The sequence below is a fragment of the Stenella coeruleoalba genome (genome assembly GCF_951394435.1).
Source record: "Stenella coeruleoalba genome assembly, contig: scaffold_110, whole genome shotgun sequence".
Lineage (NCBI taxonomy): Eukaryota > Metazoa > Chordata > Mammalia > Artiodactyla > Delphinidae > Stenella > Stenella coeruleoalba.
In genome coordinates this window covers 779,987-800,788 of record NW_027646319.1, presented here as the reverse complement: position 1 = coordinate 800,788, position 20,802 = coordinate 779,987, and the positions used below count along the sequence as shown (strand labels likewise).

At 44.5% G+C, this 20,802-nt stretch overlaps 1 long non-coding RNA gene across 1 annotated transcript in view; it reads left to right on the top strand.

Annotated features, from left to right (window-relative positions):
* The first annotated feature begins 338 nt into the window (after positions 1–338).
* Positions 339–20,802, top strand: part of LOC307181172 — a 210,802-nt gene continuing 190,338 nt past the window's right edge. The window contains exon 1 of the long non-coding RNA XR_013826064.1: positions 339–381. This is a non-coding gene — a long non-coding RNA (uncharacterized lncRNA). The remainder of the gene's footprint in view (positions 382–20,802) is intronic.

Genomic DNA, 20,802 nt, shown 5'->3' with positions numbered 1-20,802 from the left:
ACTTACTAGTCAGGTACATTCTTAGGCGTTTAATATGGGGTGTTGAGTCCATTTCGTTGAGCAAGGAGTAGCTCTTGTCTATTCCATATTTGGCTTAAGGAACTTTATCTGTGCTCATTTCAATCTCTGGTTTTATGCAGCACGTCAACTCACCTTCCCCGTTAAGCAAGCGTAAGTTGGTTTTCTAAACTTGAGACACTGTTCTGTTTTGTAATTCAGTTCATGTGTAGCCAAGTTCACATTCTGTGTATTAGTGATACCTTATGATGTTTCTTTTCTGTGTGACTTATTTCAGTTCGAATCATCATACCTGAAACCACTCATTATGCTGCTACTTGCCTGATGACATAGATTTCATTGCTGAGTGATATTGCATTGTACGTAAGTACCACAAGTTCTTTATCCATTTTTCACTTTCTGCGATATTGAACTTGTACCATAAACGAGGTTCTTGTAAAGAGAGCCGTCCCAAACTTTGGGGTGGCTGTGTCTTTTTGATTTTAATTTCCCTAATCTATAGGACCATAAGCGGAAGTGCCCTAGGCTCTGTTGCTTTGTTTTTTAGATGTTTCAGGAAACACCATACACTTCTCCAGAGTGGCTGTTGGCAATTTACATCCCGCCCATCAGCATAAGAAGGCTCCCAGTTCTCCATGGCCTGTCGTGCCTTTATGGATTTTACACTTTTTTCAGATGGCCCTTTTGACCAGGTGGAAGTGAGACTTCATTGTAGTGCAGATTTCCTTTGCAAGCTTGCCTGGTTGGCCAAAAAGTGCGTATGCGTTTTTTCCTGAATATATTCAGGAAAAAACGCATACGCCCTTTTTGGCCAAGTGCATCATTTTCGAGTTTCTGACTCTCTTCATATGTTTTCAATGCAATTCCAGTCTACCTCCTGAAATCGGTTTCCTGCAATTCTGCCTTGCTTTCAATGCCTCTTCATAGCCTTACCTCAATATATTTTTTAAAAATAGTTGGCCTTTATAACTCTGCAGGTTTTTGAATTGCAGTGGCCCTTAGCTCCATTTTTTAGCTCTTATTTTTGTGGTCTTGCCCCGTAACCACAGGATTCCTTGAAGCCCTATTTTTCTTCTGGGGCACCTTGCTGTGCCTTTGGTTAATTCTTCTTACTGATGTGATATTAGAGTGACATGTGCCCATTGAAACCGCTACAGCTAGTTTCTCCCTGGTTCCCCCTATTCCCATTCATCCTCTGCACTAACTGCAGACTGTGCGATACCAGAACTTAAAGGCATTGACTCCATGTGGGGATGTTGTTAGTAAAGCGGCTGGAATGTCGATCCGGAGCCCCAGGAGAGGAAAAATGAGGTGCGTTTTAGAAACCTTTCCCGATCATATGGTATACCAGTCGCTGGGTTTCCCAAGCATGGTTTAGCTGTAGGAAGATTCCCTTCAACCTGGAGTGTTGGGACCCTTGGACTGAGTAGCATGAAGTATTGCATTAAACTTTCGGCAGTTGCTCACCAAAGCTCACCAATCCTGTCAGCCCCAAGTGTCCAGCCTTATGTCTTATCCAGCTGTGGGTTTATATGTGTTCAATCCAGGTTGCATCACAGCCCCTGAGCGAATTTTGTAAGAATTTTTCTCTCTTTCATTGTTTCAGCGTTTTGTTTTTAAAATTTATTTCTATAATGGGGTTTAGCTCCTTTTCACTGCTGTGTTTGTGCCGCTCTGCACACACTTGATTCCCTTATGGAGATATATCAATACATGCGTTTTAAGATTCTTATTCCTCAGATATATTTCTCTGCGGTGTATAGGGTGTGTTGAGGCCTGTTCATTGAGCAAGGTGTAGATCTTGTCTAATACCTATTTGGTTTATTGAACGGTATCTGTGCTAATTTCAAACTCTGGTTTTATGCATCACCCCACCTCTCCTTTCCCCTTAAGCTGACATAAGTGTGTTTTCTAAATGTGAGACACTGTTCTGTTCTGTAATTCATTTCTTGTGCAGCCATATTTACCCTCCCTCTATAAGTGATATCTTATGATATGTTTCTTTTTCTGTTTGACTTATTTCAAGTAGTATTATCAGACCTAAATCCACTCTTTATCCTTCTACTAGCCTTATTACATTGATTTCATGGTGAAGAGATATTCCATTGTACATAAGTACCACATCTTCTTTATCCATTGTTCTCTTTCCTGGGATACTTAAGGTGTACTGAAGTTGAGGTTCTTGTAAACAGAGTAGCCCTAAACTGTGGTGTGCTTGTGTCTTGTTGATTTTTAGACTTCCCTAGATATACTCCCATGATTGGAAGTGTCCTATGCTCTGTAGCTCTGTTTTTTAGATGATTTAGGAACCACCATACACTTCTCCAGAGTGGCTCTCGGCAGTTCACACACTGCCCATCAGCGTATAAAGGCTCCCTGTTCTCCATGGCCTGTCCTGCATTTCTGGTTTTTACAATTTTTTAGGATGGCCCTTTTGACCGGTGGGAAGTGAGACTTCTTTGTTGTGCACATTTGCATTGCTTGCTTGCTTCGTTGCCCATAAAGTGCGTATGCGTTTTTTCCTGGATATAATCAGGAAAAAACGCATACGCCCTTTTGGGCCAACTGCATCATTGTCGAAATTCTGCCGCTTTTCATGTGCGTTAAAGACGAGTCCAATCTATCTCTTGAAATCTGTTTCTTGCAATTCTGTCTTGCATTCAGATCCTCTTCTTTGCCTTACCTCAACATATTTTTGGACGTTAGTTTTCATTTATAACTCTGCAGGTTTGTGAATTGCAGTGACCCTGAGCTCCATTTTTTAAGTTGCTCTTTTGTGAGCTGGCCTCAAACCCGCAGGATTGCTTCAGGCCCTATTTTGGCTCCGGCGAGGCAGGCTGAGCCTTTCTTTAATTCTTACTCTTAATGGGAAATTAGAGTGATATGTGCCCGTCCAAACCCCTACAACTCTTCTCTCATTGGTTCCCCCTCTTCCCGTTCATCCTCCTCACAATTTGCAAAATGTGTGAAACAGAAGTTTAAATGTGCTGATTCTCCAAGTGGGGAGATTCTAAGTAGCGTGGCTGGAATGGTGAACAGGAGCACCAGGAGAGGATAAATGAGGTGCATTTTAGACACATCTCCCGATCACATGGTGTACAGTCCTCTGGGTTTTCCATGCATGTTTTAGCTGTAGGAAGATCCCTTGAACCTGCAGATTTGGGACCCATTGAATGGGTACCAGGTAGTATTACTTTAAAGGGTGTGCATTTCCTCACCCAACCTCACATTTCTCTTAGCGCAAACAGTTTCCAGCCTTATGTCTCATCCTGCTGTGGGTCTAGATGTGTTCAATCCATGTTGCATCACCGTCCCTGAGGAAAAGTTGTAAGAGGTTTTCTCTGTCTCTCTGTCGTTTATTTTTTTCAATTTATTACTATATTGGTTACAGCTGATTTTCAAAGCTCTGTTTCTTGCTGCTGTACATCCACTTGATTCGCGTACAGAGAGACATCAATAAATTCTTTTTCAGATTCTTACCAGTCGTATATATTCTTTTCCGGTGACTTGAGTGTGCTGAGTGCAGTTCTTTTAGCTACCGTGTAGGCCTTGTTGATTATCAGTTTGGTATTTGGAATGGTATCTTTGCTAATTTCAACCTCCTGGATGATGCCTCACCCCTCCCCACCTTTCCCGTTTAGCAGCCTTATGCGTGTTTTCTACATATTTGACTATGTTTTTGTTTTGTAAGTTATTTCATGTGTAGCCATTTTGGATTCCACCTTTAAGTGATATCTTATGATATGTGTCTTTTTCTTTTTGAATTCTGTCACTTAGAATGATCATACGTAACTCCTCCGGAGTTGTTACAACTGGCCATATTTCATTGATTTCCAGGCTGAATAATATTCCACTCTACCTAAGTACCACATCTCTATCCATTTTTTCCCTCCAGAGACATTTAAGTTATATCCTAGTCGAGGATCTTTTAAACAGAGAGGGGGTAAACATTGGGGTGCCTGTGTCCTCTCGATTTTTGTTTTTCCCAAGATATACGCCCATGAGTGCAAGTGCCCTATGCTCTGTAGCTCATTTTTTAGATGCTTTAGTAAACACAATACACTTCTCCAGAATGGCCGTTGGCAATATACATTTCCACTATAAGTCTCACAGGGCTCCCTCTTCTCGTTGCCCTGTCCTGCATTTCTGTTGTTTACGCTTTATGAGGATGGCTCTTCTGACTGATGCGAAGTGATATCTTTTGTAGTATTGACTTCCAGTGCCCACCTGTTTGGTTGGCTAAAAAAGTGTATGCCCTTTTCTTGAATATATACAGAAAAGAACGCATACACCCTTTTTGGCCAACTGCAATGTTGGCAATGTTCAGCTCCTTTTCTTGTGCTTAATGGCGAGTCCTTTCTACCTCCTCAAATCCCTTTCCTGCCATTCTCCCTTGCTTACAAGTCCTTTTCTCTGACTTTCCTCAAGACATTTTTCAGTGATGGATATTTTCAACTCTGCAGTTTTGTGAATTTTACTGCCCCTGAGTTCCATTGTTCAACTCGTGTTTATGGGAACTGGCCACAAAGCAGCGGGATTTCCTCAAGCCCTATACTGTTTCCATGGGCAACCCTAGCCTTTGGTCAATTCGTCTTCCTGATTGGAAATTAGAGTGACATGTGCCTGTCTGAACACCTAGGACTTGTCTCTCATTGTTCCTCATCCTTCCGCTTCATCCTCTGGACAAATTCCAAACTGTACGCAACAGGATGTTGACAGTGCTGACATCTCCAAGTGGGGAGACTGTTAGTAAAGACGCTGGAGGGGTGAACCCGAGCACCAGGAGATGAGGAGATGAGATGCCTTTTCCAAACTCTTCCCGATCAGACGGTATACCATCCTCTGGGTGTGACAGACATGTTTTAGCAGTAGGAAGAGTCCCATTCATGTAAGGAGAACACCAGGGCTTTTTCAAAATCAGTGTCTCCCCGAAACCCAAACTGGGGAATTTTTTAAGCTACGGCTACACATATGTTCATTAAGGGCCTTGGGAAGCAGGCAGAGTCCAAACTTTAGATGATTGAAGTCTTCAGGGTCAGAAGCACTCACCACCAGCTTCCCTTAGGCTACACTTTAACTGTCATTGATAGATGATGTCAATAAAAATATCTATTCTTTTTCAGATTATTTCCCCTTATAGGTTATTGCAAAATGTTGAGTGTAGTTCCCTGTGCTATACAGTAGTTCCTTGTTGATGATCTATTTTATACATAGCAGTGTGTATGTGTTCATTCCAAACTGTTAATTGATCCCTCCTCCCACCTTTCCCCTTTGGTAATAATAAATTATAAGATTTTATACTTCTCAGAAATGGGGGAGCTGAAAGAGAGGTATCATTTTCAATGGAAAAGCATTTAAAACAAGATTGAAGGTTTAACCAAGATTATTAGCTGTACATCCTTGGAAAGAAATCACTTCGTTTCTCTAATATTGACCTGACAAATAAGACAAACCTTTTCACTGAACTTGCTTATAAAAAGTGATGGAAATATCAAATGGAAGTGTTAAAAACATCTTATTTTACCCGAGCCTTATACACTGTTCTATGTTAACTACAGTTTGGCTCACACATCTGTTCATTGAGGTTACAATAGTCTCAATTTCTGTTACTGATCCTCCAGAGTGGACCCCAACAAGTGTCCCCCTGCCCAGTGTCATTGGGGCCAACAGATCGAGACTGAGTTTGGTTCACAAGCAAAGGAAACTTTATATTTTGATCAGAGAATGGAGAGGTGAGAGCATGCACTACCCCGTGGGCTGTGGGCTGTGGGCTGTGGGCTGTGGGCTGTGGGCTGGGCTGCTGTGTAGAGATCCTGTCAGAGTCAGTGGGAGGGAGGGAGGCGGCGGAGCTCTCGAGGGCCGGGTTGGCTGTAGCTCAGGCTCTATATCGTGGAGTCTGCACTGGGCCCCAGGAGCTGAGGTGTCGACCCAGCCATTCTGCACTAGGAAATCTGGTCTGAAGTGCCGGGTGTGGAACCTCTGCATGCGGGACCCTAGGAGCACGTGAAATTAGACAAAGCACAAAGGATAAAAAAGGTTAGACTTGACTTTATTGCCCAGATTCTATTTTTATCTCCCAGGGATTTTTAATGGGCTTTGCTGGGGACAAACCCCTCCTCTGCCTTTTGTCCCGTTCCTCATTCTTGGAGTGCTGAGGGTGCAGACCCTTCTTCTGTAACTGCTGAGTGCTGAGTTGGGAGCCCTCATACCCTGGGGCGAGGGTCAGAGCTTCTCCCCAGCAGCCTCCCGGTGACGTTGATTGTCCCCAGGACCCCTGCCTCCCTGCTCGTCCACCTGAGCACCAGCATTGGAAGTGTTATAGATTCTAATGACCTTTAAGGGTCCAGGAAAGAGATGTGCAGAGACGCTGTGGGGGCCGGTTTCACCCCGCCCCACATTTGTTCGGCCACCTTAGGCTGACCGTCTCTGCCAGCCTAGATGCTCTGACCAGTAGTCTGCGCTTTCTTCAGTTAGGCCCCTGAATTAACGTACAAACAGCACCAGGTGTCAGAGCCCTGCCCGCTCAACTCCCAGACAGTCCAGGGTCAGTGGTGACCAAGGACCATGATGGCTACTGAGTCAACAGCCTTTTGAAGTAAACAGGAGTCCAGCCGGTCTTATTGGCCACCATCATCACGGTGTCTGTAGGCTTTTCTATGGTGACAGTGTGGTATACTGTTCCCCCGCCAAGATTATTAGCTCCCCTCTGGGTGCAGTAAGTCCTGCAAGCAGTAGTCTACTCTTTTGGGACACACTCTTGTTGTTTTATGAGAGAAACTCCAGGTCAAGTGATGTTCACACGAGTCGTCATGGTGCCCTGTTGCCCCCGGTTATCTCTCTGGATGTTGGAGTTGGAGGGCCTCCTCACTCGAGGTCGGTGTGCCCACGGAGCGAACCCTGCAACTTCAGGGCATGGTTGGTGGTTAGGATCACCACGTGGGGTCCTTTTCCCTTAGGAGGGAGGTGGCCTTTTGGGCTGCTGATTTCCAGGTTTTTAGATACCGCCAGTATCTTGGCCAGATGTGGCAGTGGGCCAAGCCCCTTAGTGACCGTAGTTTATCCTACCTGGATGGCATTCTTGCATTGTTCCATTTCAAGCGGTCCCAGTTTTTGCACTAATTCTCCAATGGCGATTCACCTTTCACAGGGAATGTAAAGGTCAAAGGGTTTAGCTAAATTAGGGAGTTCCAGGGCAAGGGTCTGAATTGACTGCTCTTTCCATTCTTGAAAGGCCACTTCTGGATTCTATTCAAAAGGATCATCATCTTTTCCTTTCAGTGTTTCATATAGAGGCCCAGCTAGTAGACTGTAGTTAGGGATCCAGAAGCAGCAAACCCTGGCCTCCCCAGGAACCCCTAAGCTGTCTTCTAGTTTTAGAAAGGGGTAAGGCTGAAAATGGTTTCTTCCCTTTCCTGGGATGGGCTTCTCTGACCTTCTGTGAGAATGAAGCCCAGGCAGGTCACTGCAGTCTGTGATATTTGAGCTTTTTCTTGGACAACTTCTATCCTTTATTGGCTTGGTAGTTCAGAGGCCTCCTTAGTAGGGCTGGTGATCAGAATGTCGTCTGCATATTGAAGGAGGGTTTCCTTTTCCAGAGGTAGAACTTTTAGGTCTTTAGCTAAGCTTTCCCCAAAGATGGTGTGGGAATTTTTGCACCCTTGGGGCCAGACGGCCCGGAAGTATTGTTTTAGTTGTATGTTGAGTCCTGCCACTCACAAGCCAAAATTTCTTGTGACTCTGGGACTAATGGAATACAAAAGAAGGCATCATTGAAGACTAATACAGAATACCATGTCCTGGTGGTTGGTAGAATGACCAGCAGGGTGTAGGAATTAGGAGCAACTGGAGGTATATCCTCGGTGGCTTCACTGACTGTCCTGACATCCTTTACCAGGTCCCCAGCAGCCCATGGGGCTCTCGTGGTCAGACCAATCCCAGAATATGGAGCTCACCTGGGCAGGTACCCCACCCCCACCCCAGCCCACGGGGCTCTCGTGGTCAGGCCCCTCCCAGGATACAGAGCTACCCTTGCAGGTACCGTGGCAGGGCTGGGCACACAGGAACCGTGCACATAGCCCTCATTGCAGAGCACCCCCAGCTCACGTGTCGCTCAGAGCTGACACAGAGCACCTCAGAGCAGGACTTGAACTAACAAACAGCAGCTGCGACAGGTCTGTGACCCTGGGCATCACTCCGTGAGGCCTCCCTCCACCTGGTCTTCCAGAGACTTCCACTGCACCCGGGGCACCAGGCCTCTGTCTCCAACCACCACCCACCCCTCCTCTGCCTGACTCCTGGGTTCCTCTCATTAGGAGAGGGTTTTCTTGAAGTTGTCTCCCACTCATGGGCCAGATAAAATGATTAGAAAACAAGCCAAAGCTGCAGCCCCTTGTCTATCCTGACTCTCAGGAGCCCACACCTGTTCCTTGGACCTGGCCGGTTCAGCAAGTTCCATTTTCTGCAACTGTGAGCCCCTGAGGGGTGATGATTGGCTGACCTGGGCAGCCTTACCGTGCCGGCCAGCCCTCCCCAGGTGTGCCTGGGTTGAGATCAATATAAATACCACTCCAGGCAGCAAGAGCCCCTGCAGCCGTGCCTGACGCCATTTTCTCTGCCCTGTCAGCAGTCTCGGGGCTGGGCTGGTGGGAGGGAGTGAGAGGCCACGGCTTTGTGGGTGGCCCAGTGTGAGTGGGGCTCTGCTGGACTTTCTGCAGCAGTTGCCAGGCTGCCACCTGCTAAAGAAGAGGATGTGTCACCCATACCTGCTGCTGGAATTTCTCCCTGGGCAGAGGTGAGGAAGGAAAAAAGCAGTGGGGGCAGGGACAGGACGGGTATCTCAGGCAGGGAAATGGAAATCTTCCAGAAGAGCACCCAGGGCCAGGACCATCCTGGCTGGCCTGCAGGCACCAAGTCGGCCGGCATGCTGTCACTCGTGTGGCTCTATGGCCCTTCCTCTAGGCTTTCAAGTCCTTGTATATATTCAGGTGTTTTACCTGGGACGGGTGGGAATAGTTCAGCAGCAACTGGCCTGGGGCTCAGCTCACGTTTACTCACAGATGCCTCGGCACGGTGCCCCAGCTTTGCAATGAGGACGCTTGTTGCGTGGGGGCTGCTGGCTGAATGGGAGACGATTCCCCACCACTGACCAACTTCAGAATTGTTTACAACTGGAGCAAGTGCCCTGATACGGTTTTCCTCTGTGTAACTGGTGGGTTCTGTGTTTTTTTTCTCTTTTTCGTTTTTGGTTCAAGGTAGGTTTTATTCCTCTTTTTTGTATTTACAGATATAAGCATGGAAATAATTTATTCATATAAATACATGTATGTGCAGGGAATAATTGTTTTTTCTGTTTTATTTTTTAAATTTTATTTCTTTTTAATTTTGAATTTTATTTTATATTTTTATACAGCAGGTTCTTATTGGTTATCTATTTTATACATATAAATGTATACATGCCAATCCCAGTCTCTCAACTCCTCCCACCACCACCCCCCAACAGCTTTCCCCCCTTGTTGTCCATACGTTTGTTGTCTACATCTGTTGCTCTATTTATGCCTTGCAAAACGGTTAATCTGTACAGTTTTTCTAGGTTCCACATATATGCATGAATATACAAGATTTGTTTTTCTCTTTCTGACTTACTTCACTCTGTATGACAGTCTCTAGATCCATCGACGTCTCTACAAATGACCCAATTTCATTCCTTTTCATGGCTTAGTAATATTCCATTTTATATATGTACCACAGCTTTATGCATTCGTCTGTCTGTGGGCATTTAGGTTGCTTCCATTACCTCGATATTGTAAATAGTGATGCAATGAACATTGCGGTGAATGACTCTTTTTGATTTATGGTTTTGTCTGGGTATATGTCCAGTACTGGGATTGCTGTATCATATGGTAATTCTATTGTTAGTTTCTTAAGAAATTCCATATTGTTCTCCATAATGACTGTATCAATTTATATTCCCAACAATAGTGGAAGAGGGTTCCTTTTCTCCACAACCTTTCCAGCATTTTTTGTTTGTAGATTTTCAATGATGCCTATTCTACCAGGTGTGAGGTGATACCTCATTGTTGAATCCATTTCGTTGAGCAAGGGGTAGCTCTTGTCTATTACATATTTGGCTTATGGAACGGTATCTGTGCTAATTTCAAACTCTGCTTTTATGCAGCACCCCAACTCACCTTCCCCCTTAAGCAGGCATAAGTTGGTTTTCTAAACTTGAGACCCTGTTCTGTTTTGTAATTCAGTTCATGTGTAGCCAAGTTCACATTCCGTGTATTAGTGATACCTTATGATGTTTCTTTTTCTGTGTGACTTATTTCACTTAGAATCATCGTGCCTCAATGCACTCATTATGCTGGTACGGGCCTGGTGACATAGATTTCATTGCTGAGTGGTATTCTGTTGTACAGAAGTACCGCAACTTCTTTATCCATTATTTGCTCTCTGGGATATTTAACTTGCGCCGTAGAAGAGATTCCTGTAAAAAGAGCCGTCCCAAATTTTGGGGTTGCTGTGTCTTTTTGATATTAATTTCCCTAAGCTATAGGACCATAAGTGGAAGTGCCCTAGGCTCTGTTGCTTTGTTTTTTAGATGTTTCAGGAAACACCATACACTTCTCCCGAGTGTCTGTTGGCAATTTACATCCCGCCCATCAGCATAACAAGGCTCCCAGTTCTCCATGGCCTGTCCTGCCTTTCTGGATTTTACACTTTATTCTGATGGCCCTTTTGACCGGGGGGAAGTGAGACTTCATTGTAGTGCAGATTTCCTTTGCAAGCTTGCTTGGTTGGCCAAAAAGGGCGTATGCGTTTTTTCCTGAATATATTCAGGAAAAAACGCATATGCCCTTTTGGCAAAGTGCATCATTGTGGACGTTCTGCCTCTTTTCCTACGCTTTCAATGCAATTCCAGTCTACCTCCTGAAATCGGTATCCTGCAATTCTGCCCCGCTTTCAAGTCCTCTTGGCAGCCTTACTTCAGTCTATTTTTCGACGATAGCTGTCATTTATAACTCTGCAGGTTTGTGAATTACAGAGCCCCTGAACTCCTTTCTTCAACTCACTTTCTTGTGAGCTGGCCGCAACACCGCAGGATGGCTTCAGGCCCTAATCTGTTTCGGCCACGGCACGCTGAGCCTTTGGTTAATTCCTCTTCCTAGTGGGAAATGAGAGTTAAATTTGCCCGTCCAGACACCTCCAGCTAGTCTCTCATTGGTTCTCCCTATTCCTGTTCATCTTCCGCAGAAATTGCAAACTGGGCCAAACAGGAGGTTAAAGGCACTGACTGTCCAAGTCGGGAGAGTGTTAGTAAAGCGTCTGGAATGTTGCACCCGAGTACCAGGGGAGGAAAACTGAGACATATTTGAACACGTCTCCCGATCACACGGTTGATCATACTCTGGGTTCCACATGCATGTTTTAGCTGAAGGAAGAATACCTTAAACCTGGAGAGTTGAGACCCGTGGAATGGGTACCATGCAATATGACTTCAAAGGGTCTTCATTTGCTCACCGAACCTCTCCAATCCTATCACTGCTGCGTTTATGACCCTTGTATACACGCTTGATTCTCTTTTGGAGACATAGCAATCCATAGGTTTTAAGATAATTACTAGTCAGGTATATTCTTAGGCGTTTAATATGGGGTGTGGAGTCCATTTCGTTGAGCAAGGAGTAGCTCTTGTCTATTCCATATTTGGCTTAAGGAACTTTATCTGTGCTCATTTCAATCTCTGGTTTTATGCAGCACCCCAACTCACCTTTCCACTTAAGCAAGCATAAGTTGGTTTTCTAAATTTGAGACCCTGTTCTGTTTTGTAATTCAGTTCCTCTGTAGCCAAGTTTAAATTCCATGTATTAGTGATATTTTTTGATGTTTCTTTTTCTGTGTGACTTATTTCAGTTAGAATCACCATACCCGAATCCACTCATTATGCTGCTCCGGGCCTGGTGACATAGATTTCATTGCTGAGTGATATTGCTTTGTACATGAGTACCACAACTTCTTTATCCATTTTTCACTATCTGTGATATTGAACTTGTACGGTAAACGAGGTTCTTGTAAACAGAGCCGTTCCAAACTTTGGGGTGGCTGTGTCTTTTTTATTTTAATTTCCCTAAGCTATAGGACCATAAGTGGAAGTGCACTAGGCTCTGTTGCTTTGTTTTTTAGATGTTTCAGGAAACACCATACACTTCTCCGGAGTGTCTGTTGGCAATTTACATCCCGCCCATCAGCATAACAAGGCTCCCAGTTCTCCATGGCCTGTCCTGCCTTTCTGGATTTTACACTTTTTTCAGATGGCCCTTTTGACCGGGGGGAAGTGAGACTTCATTGTAGTGCAGATTTCCTTTGCAAGCTTGCTTGGTTGGCCAAAAAGGGCGTATGCGTTTTTTCCTGAATATATTCAGGAAAAAACGCATACGCCCTTTTTGGCCAAGTGCATCATTGTGGACGTTCTGCCTCTTTTCCTATGCTTTCAATGCAATTCCAGTCTACCTCCTGAAATCGGTTTCCTGCAATTCTGCCCCGCTTTCAAGTCCTCTTGGCAGCCTTACTTCAGTCTATTTTTGGACGATAGCTGTCATTTATAACTCTGCAGGTTTGTGAATTACAGTGCCCCTGAGCTCCTTTCTTCAACTCGCTTTCTTGTGAGCTGGCCGCAACACCGCATGATGACTTCAGGCCCTAATGTGGTTCCGACACGGAACTGAGCCTTTGGTTAATTCCTCTTCCTGGTGGGAAATGAGAGTTAAATTTGCCCATCCAGACACCTCCAGCTAGTCTTTCATTGGTTCTCGCTATTCCTGTTCATCTTCCACAGTAATTGAAAACTGGGCCAAACAGGAGGTTAAAGGGACTGACTCTCCAAGTGGGGAGAGTGTTAGTAAAGCGTCTGGAATGTTGCACCCGAGTACCAGGGGAGGAAAACTGAGACATATTTGAACACGTCTCCCGATCACATGGTTGATCATACTCTAGGTTCCACATGCATGTTTTAGATGAAGGAAGAATAACTTAAACCTGGGTAGTTGAAACCCGTGGAATGGGTACCATGCAATATGACTTCAAAGGTCTTCATTTGCTCACGAACCTCTCCAATCCTATCACTGCTGCGTTTATGCCCCTGTACACATGCTTGATTCTCTTTCGGAGACATAGCAATCCATAGGTTTTAAGATACTTACTAGTCAGGTACAGTCTTAGGCGTTTAATATGGGGTGTTGAGTCCATTTCGTTGAGCAAGGAGTAGCTCTTGTCTATTCCATATTTGGCTTAAGGAACTTTATCTGTGCTCATTTCAATCTCTCATTTTATGCAGCACCCCAACTCACCTTTCCCCTTAAGCAAGCATAAGTTGGTTTTCTAAATTTGAGACCCTGTTCTGTTCTGTAATTCAGTTCCTGTGTAGCCAAGTTTCCATTCCGTGTATTACTGATATCTTATGATGTTTCTTTTTCTGTGTGACTTATTTAAGTTAGAATCATCATACCTGAATCCACTCATTGTGCTGCTAAGGGCCTGATGACATAGATTTCATTGCTGAGTGATATTGCTTTGTAAGTGAATACCACAACTTCTTTATCCATTTTTCACTTTCTGTGATGTTGAACTTGTACTGTAAACGAGGTTCTTGTAAACAGAGCCGTTCCAAACTTTGGGGTGGCTGTGTCTTTTTGATTTTAATTTCCCTAAGCTATAGGTCCATAAGTGGAAGTGCCCTAGGCTCTGTTGCTTTGTTTTTTAGATGTTTCAGGAAACACCATACACTTCTCCCAAGTGTCTGTTGGCAATTTACATCACGCCCATCAGCATAACAAGGCTCCCAGTTCTCAATGGCCTTTTGCCTTTCTGGATTTTACACTTTTTTCAGATGGCCCTTTTGACCGGGGGGAAGTGAGACTTCATTGTAGTGCAGATTTCCTTTGCAAGCTTGCTTGGTTGGCCAAAAAGGGCGTATGCGTTTTTTCCTGAATATATTCAGGAAAAAACGCATACGCCCTTTTTGGCCAAGTGCATCATTGTGGACGTTCTGCCTCTTTTCCTATGCTTTCAATGCAATTCCAGTCTACCTCCTGAAATCGGTTTCCTGCAATTCTGCCCCGCTTTCAAGTCCTCTTGGCAGCCTTACTTCAGTCTATTTTTGGACGATAGCTGTCATTTATAACTCTGCAGGTTTGTGAATTACAGTGCCCCTGAGCTCCTTTCTTCAACTCGCTTTCTTGTGAGCTGGCCGCAACACCGCAGGATGGCTTCAGGCCCTAATCTGGTTCCGGCACGGCACACTGAGCCTTTGGTTATTTCCTCTTCCTGGTGGGAAATGAGAGTTAAATTTGCCCGTCCAGACACCTCCAGCTAGCCTCTCATTGGTTCTCGCTATTCCTGTTCATCTTCCGCAGAAATTGCAAACTGTGCCAAACAGGAGGTTAAAGGCGCTGACTCTCCAAGTGGGGAGAGTGTTAGTAAAGCGTCTGGAATGTTGCACCCGAGTACCAGGGGAGGAAAACTGAGACATATTTGAACACGTCTCCCGTTCACATGGTTGATCATACTTGGGTTCCACATGCATGTTTTAGCTGAAGGAAGAATACCTAAAACCTGGGTAGTTGAAACCCGTGGAATGGGTACCATGCAATATGACTTCAAAGGGTCTTCATTTGCTCACCGAACCTCTCCAATCCTATCACTGCTGCGTTTATGCCCCTGTACACATGCTTGATTCTCTTTCGGAGACATAGCAATCCATAGGTTTTAAGATACTTACTAGTCAGGTACATTCTTAGGCGTTTAATATGCGGTGTTGAGTCCATTTCGTTGAGCAAGGAGTAGCTCTTGTCTATTCCATATTTGGCTTAAGGAACTTTATCTGTGCTCATTTCAATCTCTGGTTTTATGCAGCACCCCAACTCACCTTTCCCCTTAAGCAAGCATAAGTTGGTTTTCTAAATTTGAGACCCTGTTCTGTTCTGTAATTCAGTTCCTGTGTAGCCAAGTTTACATTCCGTGTATTAGTGATATCTTATGATGTTTCTTTTTCTGTGTGACTTATTTCAGTTAGAATCATCATACCTGAATCCACTCATTGTGCTGCTAAGGGCCTGATGACACAGATTTCATTGCTGAGTGATATTGCTTTGTAAGTAAATACCACAACTTCTTTATCCATTTTTCACTTTCTGCGATGTTGAACTTGTACTGTAAACGAGGTTCTTGTAAACAGAGCCGTTCGAAACTTTGGGGTGGCTGTGTCTTTTTGATTTTAAATTCCCTAAGCTATAGGACCATAAGTGGAAGTGCCCTAGGCTCTGTTGCTTTGTTTTTTAGATGTTTCAGGAAACACCATACACTTCTCCCGAGTGGTTGTTGGCAATTTACATCCCACCCTTCAGCATAACAAGGTTCCCAGTTCTCCATGGCCTGTCCTGCCTTTCTGGATTTTACACTTTTTTCAGATGGCCCTTTTGACCGGGGGGAAGTGAGACTTCATTGTAGTGCAGATTTCCTTTGCAAGCTTGCTTGGTTGGCCAAAAAGGGCGTATGCGTTTTTTCCTGAATATATTCAGGAAAAAACGCATACGCCCTTTTTGGCCAAGTGCATCATTGTGGACGTTCTGCCTCTTTTCCTATGCTTTCAATGCAATTCCAGTCTACCTCCTGAAATCGGTTTCCTGCAATTCTGCCCCGCTTTCAAGTCCTCTTGGCAGCCTTACTTCAGTCTATTTTTGGACGATAGCTGTCATTTATAACTCTGCAGGTTTGTGAATTACAGTGCCCCTGAGCTCCTTTCTTCAACTCGCTTTCTTGTGAGCTGGCCGCAACACCGCAGGATGGCTTCAGGCCCTAATCTGGTTCCGGCACGGCACACTGAGCCTTTGGTTATTTCCTCTTCCTGGTGGGAAATGAGAGTTAAATTTGCCCGTCCAGACACCTCCAGCTAGACTCTCATTGGTTCTCGCTATTCCTGTTCATCTTCCGCAGAAATTGCAAACTGGGCCAAACAGGAGGTTAAAGGCGCTGACTCTCCAAGTGGGGAGAGTGTTAGTAAAGCGTCTGGAATGTTGCACCCGAGTACCAGGGGAGGAAAACTGAGACATATTTGAACACGTCTCCCGTTCACATGGTTGATCATACTTGGGTTCCACATGCATGTTTTAGCTGAAGGAAGAATACCTAAAACCTGGGTAGTTGAAACCCGTGGAATGGGTACCATGCAATATGACTTCAAAGGGTCTTCATTTGCTCACCGAACCTCTCCAATCCTATCACTGCTGCGTTTATGCCCCTGTACACATGCTTGATTCTCTTTCGGAGACATAGCAATCCATAGGTTTTAAGATACTTACTAGTCAGGTACATTCTTAGGCGTTTAATATGCGGTGTTGAGTCCATTTCGTTGAGCAAGGAGTAGCTCTTGTCTATTCCATATTTGGCTTAAGGAACTTTATCTGTGCTCATTTCAATCTCTGGTTTTATGCAGCACCCCAACTCACCTTTCCCCTTAAGCAAGCATAAGTTGGTTTTCTAAATTTGAGACCCTGTTCTGTTCTGTAATTCAGTTCCTCTGTAGCCAAGTTTACATTCCATGTATTACTGATATCTTATGATGTTTCTTTTTCTGTGTGACTTATTTCAGTTAGAATCATCATACCTGAATCCACTCATTGTGCTGCTAAGGGCCTGATGACACAGATTTCATTGCTGAGTGATATTGCTTTGTAAGTAAATACCACAACTTCTTTATCCATTTTTCACTTTCTGCGATGTTGAACTTGTACTGTAAACGAGGTTCTTGTAAACAGAGCCGTTCCAAACTTTGGGGTGGCTGTGTCTTTTTGATTTTAAATTCCCTAAGCTATAGGACCATAAGTGGAAGTGCCCTAGGCTCTGTTGCTTTGTTTTTTAGATGTTTCAGGAAACACCATACACTTCTCCCAAGTGGTTGTTGGCAATTTACATCCCGTCCATCAGCATAACAAGGCTCCCAGTTCTCCATGACCTGTCCTGCCTTTCTGGATTTTACACTTTTTTCAGATGGCCCTTTTGACCGGGGGGAAGTGAGACTTCATTGTAGTGCAGATTTCCTTTGCAAGCTTGCTTGGTTGGCCAAAAAGGGCGTATGCGTGTTTTCCTGAATATATTCAGGAAAAAACGCATACGCCCTTTTTGGCCAAGTGCATCATTGTGGACGTTCTGCCTCTTTTCCTATGCATTCAATGCAATTCCAGTCTACCTCCTGAAATCGGTTTCCTGCAATTCTGCCCCGCTTTCAAGTCCTCTTGGCAGCCTTACTTCAGTCTATTTTTGGACGATAGCTGTCATTTATAACTCTGCAGGTTTGTGAATTACAGTGCCCCTGAGCTCCTTTCTTCAACTCGCTTTCTTGTGAGCTGGCCGCAACACCGCAGGATGGCTTCAGGCCCTAATCTGGTTCCGGCACGGCACGCTGAGCCTTTGGTTAATTCCTCTTCCTGGTGGGAAATGAGAGTTAAATTTGCCCGTCCAGACACCTCCAGCTAGTCTCTCATTGGTTCTCGCTATTCCTGTTCATCTTCCGCAGAAATTGCAAACTGGGCCAAACAGGAGGTTAAAGGGACTGACTCTCCAAGTGGGGAGAGTGTTAGTAAAGCGTCTGGAATGTTGCACCCTTGTACCAGGGGAGGAAAATTGAGACATATTTGAACACGTCTCCCGATCACATGGTTGATCATACTCTGGGTTCCACATGCATGTTTTAGCTGAAGGAAGAATACCTAAAACCTGGGTAGTTGAAACCCGTGGATTGGGTACCATGCAATATGACTTCAAAGGGTCTTCATTTGCTCACCGAACCTCTCCAATCCTATCACTGCTGCGTTTATGCCCCTGTACACATGCTTGATTCTCTTTTGGAGACATAGCAATGCATAGGTTTTAAGATACTTACTAGTCAGGTACATTCTTAGGCGTTTAATATGCGGTGTTGAGTCCATTTCGTTGAGCAAGGAGTAGCTCTTGTCTATTCCATATTTGGCTTAAGGAACTTTATCTGTGCTCATTTCAATCTCTGGTTTTATGCAGCACTCCAACTCACCTTTCCCCTTAAGCAAGCATAAGTTGGTTTCCGAAATTTGAGACCCTGTTCTGTTCTGTAATTCAGTTCCTGTGTAGCCAAGTTTCCATTCCGTGTATTACTGATATCTTATGATGTTTCTTTTTCTGTGTGACTTATTTCAGTTACAATCATCATACCTGAATCCACTCATTGTGCTGCTAAGGGCCTGATGACACAGATTTCATTGCTGAGTGATATTGCTTTGTAAGTAAATACCACAAATTCTTTATCCATTTTTCACTTTCTGCGATGTTGAACTTGTACTGTAAACGAGGTTCTTGTAAACAGAGCCGTTCGAAAATTTGGGGTGGCTGTGTCTTTTTGATTTTAAATTCCCTAAGCTATAGGATCATAAGTGGAAGTGCCCTAGGCTCTGTTGCTTTGTTTTTTAGATGTCTCAGGAAACACCATACACTTCTCCCGAGTGGTTGTTGGCAATTTACATCCCGCCCATCAGCATAACAAGGCTCCCAGTTCTCCATGGCCTGTCCTGCCTTTCTGGATTTTACACTTTTTTCACATGGCCCTTTTGACCGGGGGGAAGTGAGACTTCATTGTAGTGCAGATTTCCTTTGCAAGCTTGCTTGGTTGGCCAAAAAGGGCGTATGCGTTTTTTCCTGAATATATTCAGGAAAAAACGCATACGCCCTTTTTGGCCAAGTGCATCATTGTGGACGTTCGGCCTCTTTTCCTATGCTTTCAATGCAATTCCAGTCTACCTCCTGAAATCGGTTTCCTGCAATTCTGTCCCGCTTTCAAGTCCTCTTGGCAGCCTTACTTCAGTCTATTTTTGGACGATAGCTGTCATTTATAACTCTGCAGGTTTGTGAATTACAGTGCCCCTGAGCTCCTTTCTTCAACTCGCTTTCTTGTGAGCTGGCCGCAACACCGCAGGATGGCTTCAGGCCCTAATCTGGTTCCGGCACGGCACGCTGAGCCTTTGGATAATTCCTCTTCCTGGTGGGAAATGAGAGTTAAATTTGCCCGTCCAGACACCTCCAGCTAGTCTCTCATTGGTTCTCGCTATTCCTGTTCATCTTCCGCAGAAATTGCAAACTGGGGCAAACAGGAGGTTAAAGGCACTGACTCTCCAAGTCCGGAGAGTGTTAGTAAAGCGTCTGGAATGTTGCACCCGAGTACCAGGGTACGAAAACTGAGACATTTTAACACGTCTCCCGATCACATGGTTGATCATACTCTAGGTTCCACATGCACGTTTTAGCTGAAGGAAGAATACCTTAAACCTGGGTAGTTGAAACCCGTGGAATGGGTACCATGCAATATGACTTCAAAGGGTCTTCATTTGCTCACTGAACCTCTCCAATCCTATCACTGCTGCCTTTATGCCCCTGTACAAATTCTTGATTCTCTTTCGGAGACATAGCAATCCATAGGTTTTAAGATACTTACAAGTCAGGTACATTCTTAGGCGTTTAATATGCGGTGTTGAGTCCATTTCGTTGAGCAAGGAGTAGCTCTTGTCTATTGCATATTTGGCTTAAGGAACTTTATCTGTGCTCATTTCAATCTCTGGTTTTATGCAGCACCCCAACTCACCTTTACCCTTAAGCAAGCATAAGTTGTTTTTCTAAATTTGAGACCCTGTTCTGTTCTGTAATTCAGTTCCTGTGTAGCCAAGTTTACATTCCGTGTATTACTGATATCTTATGATGTTTCTTTTTCTGTGCGACTTATTTCAGTTAGAATCATCGTACCTGAATCCACTCATTGTGCTGCTAAGGGCCTGATGACACAGATTTCATTGCTGAGTGATACTGCATTGTAAGTAAATACCACAAGTTCTTTATCCATTTTTCACTTTCTGCGATGTTGAACTTGTACTGTAAACGAGGTTCTTGTAAACAGAGGCGTCCCAAACTTTGGAGTGGCTGTGTCTTTTTGATTTTAATTTCCCTAAGCTATAGGACCATAAGTGGAAGTGCCCTAGGCTCTGTTGCTTTGTTTTTTAGATGTTTCAGGAAACACCATACACTTCTCCCAAGTGTCTGGTGGCAATTTACATCCCGCCCATCAGCATAACAAGGCTCCCAGTTCTCCATGGCCTGTCCTGCCTTTCTGGATTTTACACTTTTTTCAGATGGCCCTTTTGACCGGGGGGAAGTGAGACTTCATTGTAGTGCAGATTTCCTTTGCAAGCTTGCTTGGTTGGCCAAAAAGGGCGTGTGCGTTTTTTCCTGAATATATTCAGGAAAAAACGCATACGCCCTTTTTGGCCAAGTGCATCATTGTGGACGTTCTGCCTCTTTTCCTATGCTTTCAATGCAATTCCAGTCTACCTCCTGAAATCGGTTTCCTGCAATTCTGCCCCGCTTTCAAGTCCTCTTGGCAGCCTTACTTCAGTCTATTTTTGGACGATAGCTGTCATTTATAACTCTGCAGGTTTGTGAATTACAGTGCCCCTGAGCTCCTTTCTTCAACTCGCTTTCTTGTGAGCTGGCCGCAACACCGCAGGATGGCTTCAGGCCCTAATCTGGTTCTGGCATGGCACGCTGAGCCTTTGGTTAATTCCTCTTCCTGGTAGGAAATGAGAGTTAAATTTGCCCGTCCAGACACATCCAGCTAGTCTCCATTGGTTCTCGCTATTCCTGTTCATCTTCCGCAGAAATTGCAAACTGGGCCAAACAGGAGGTTAAAGGGACTGACTCTCCAAGTCGGGAGAGTGT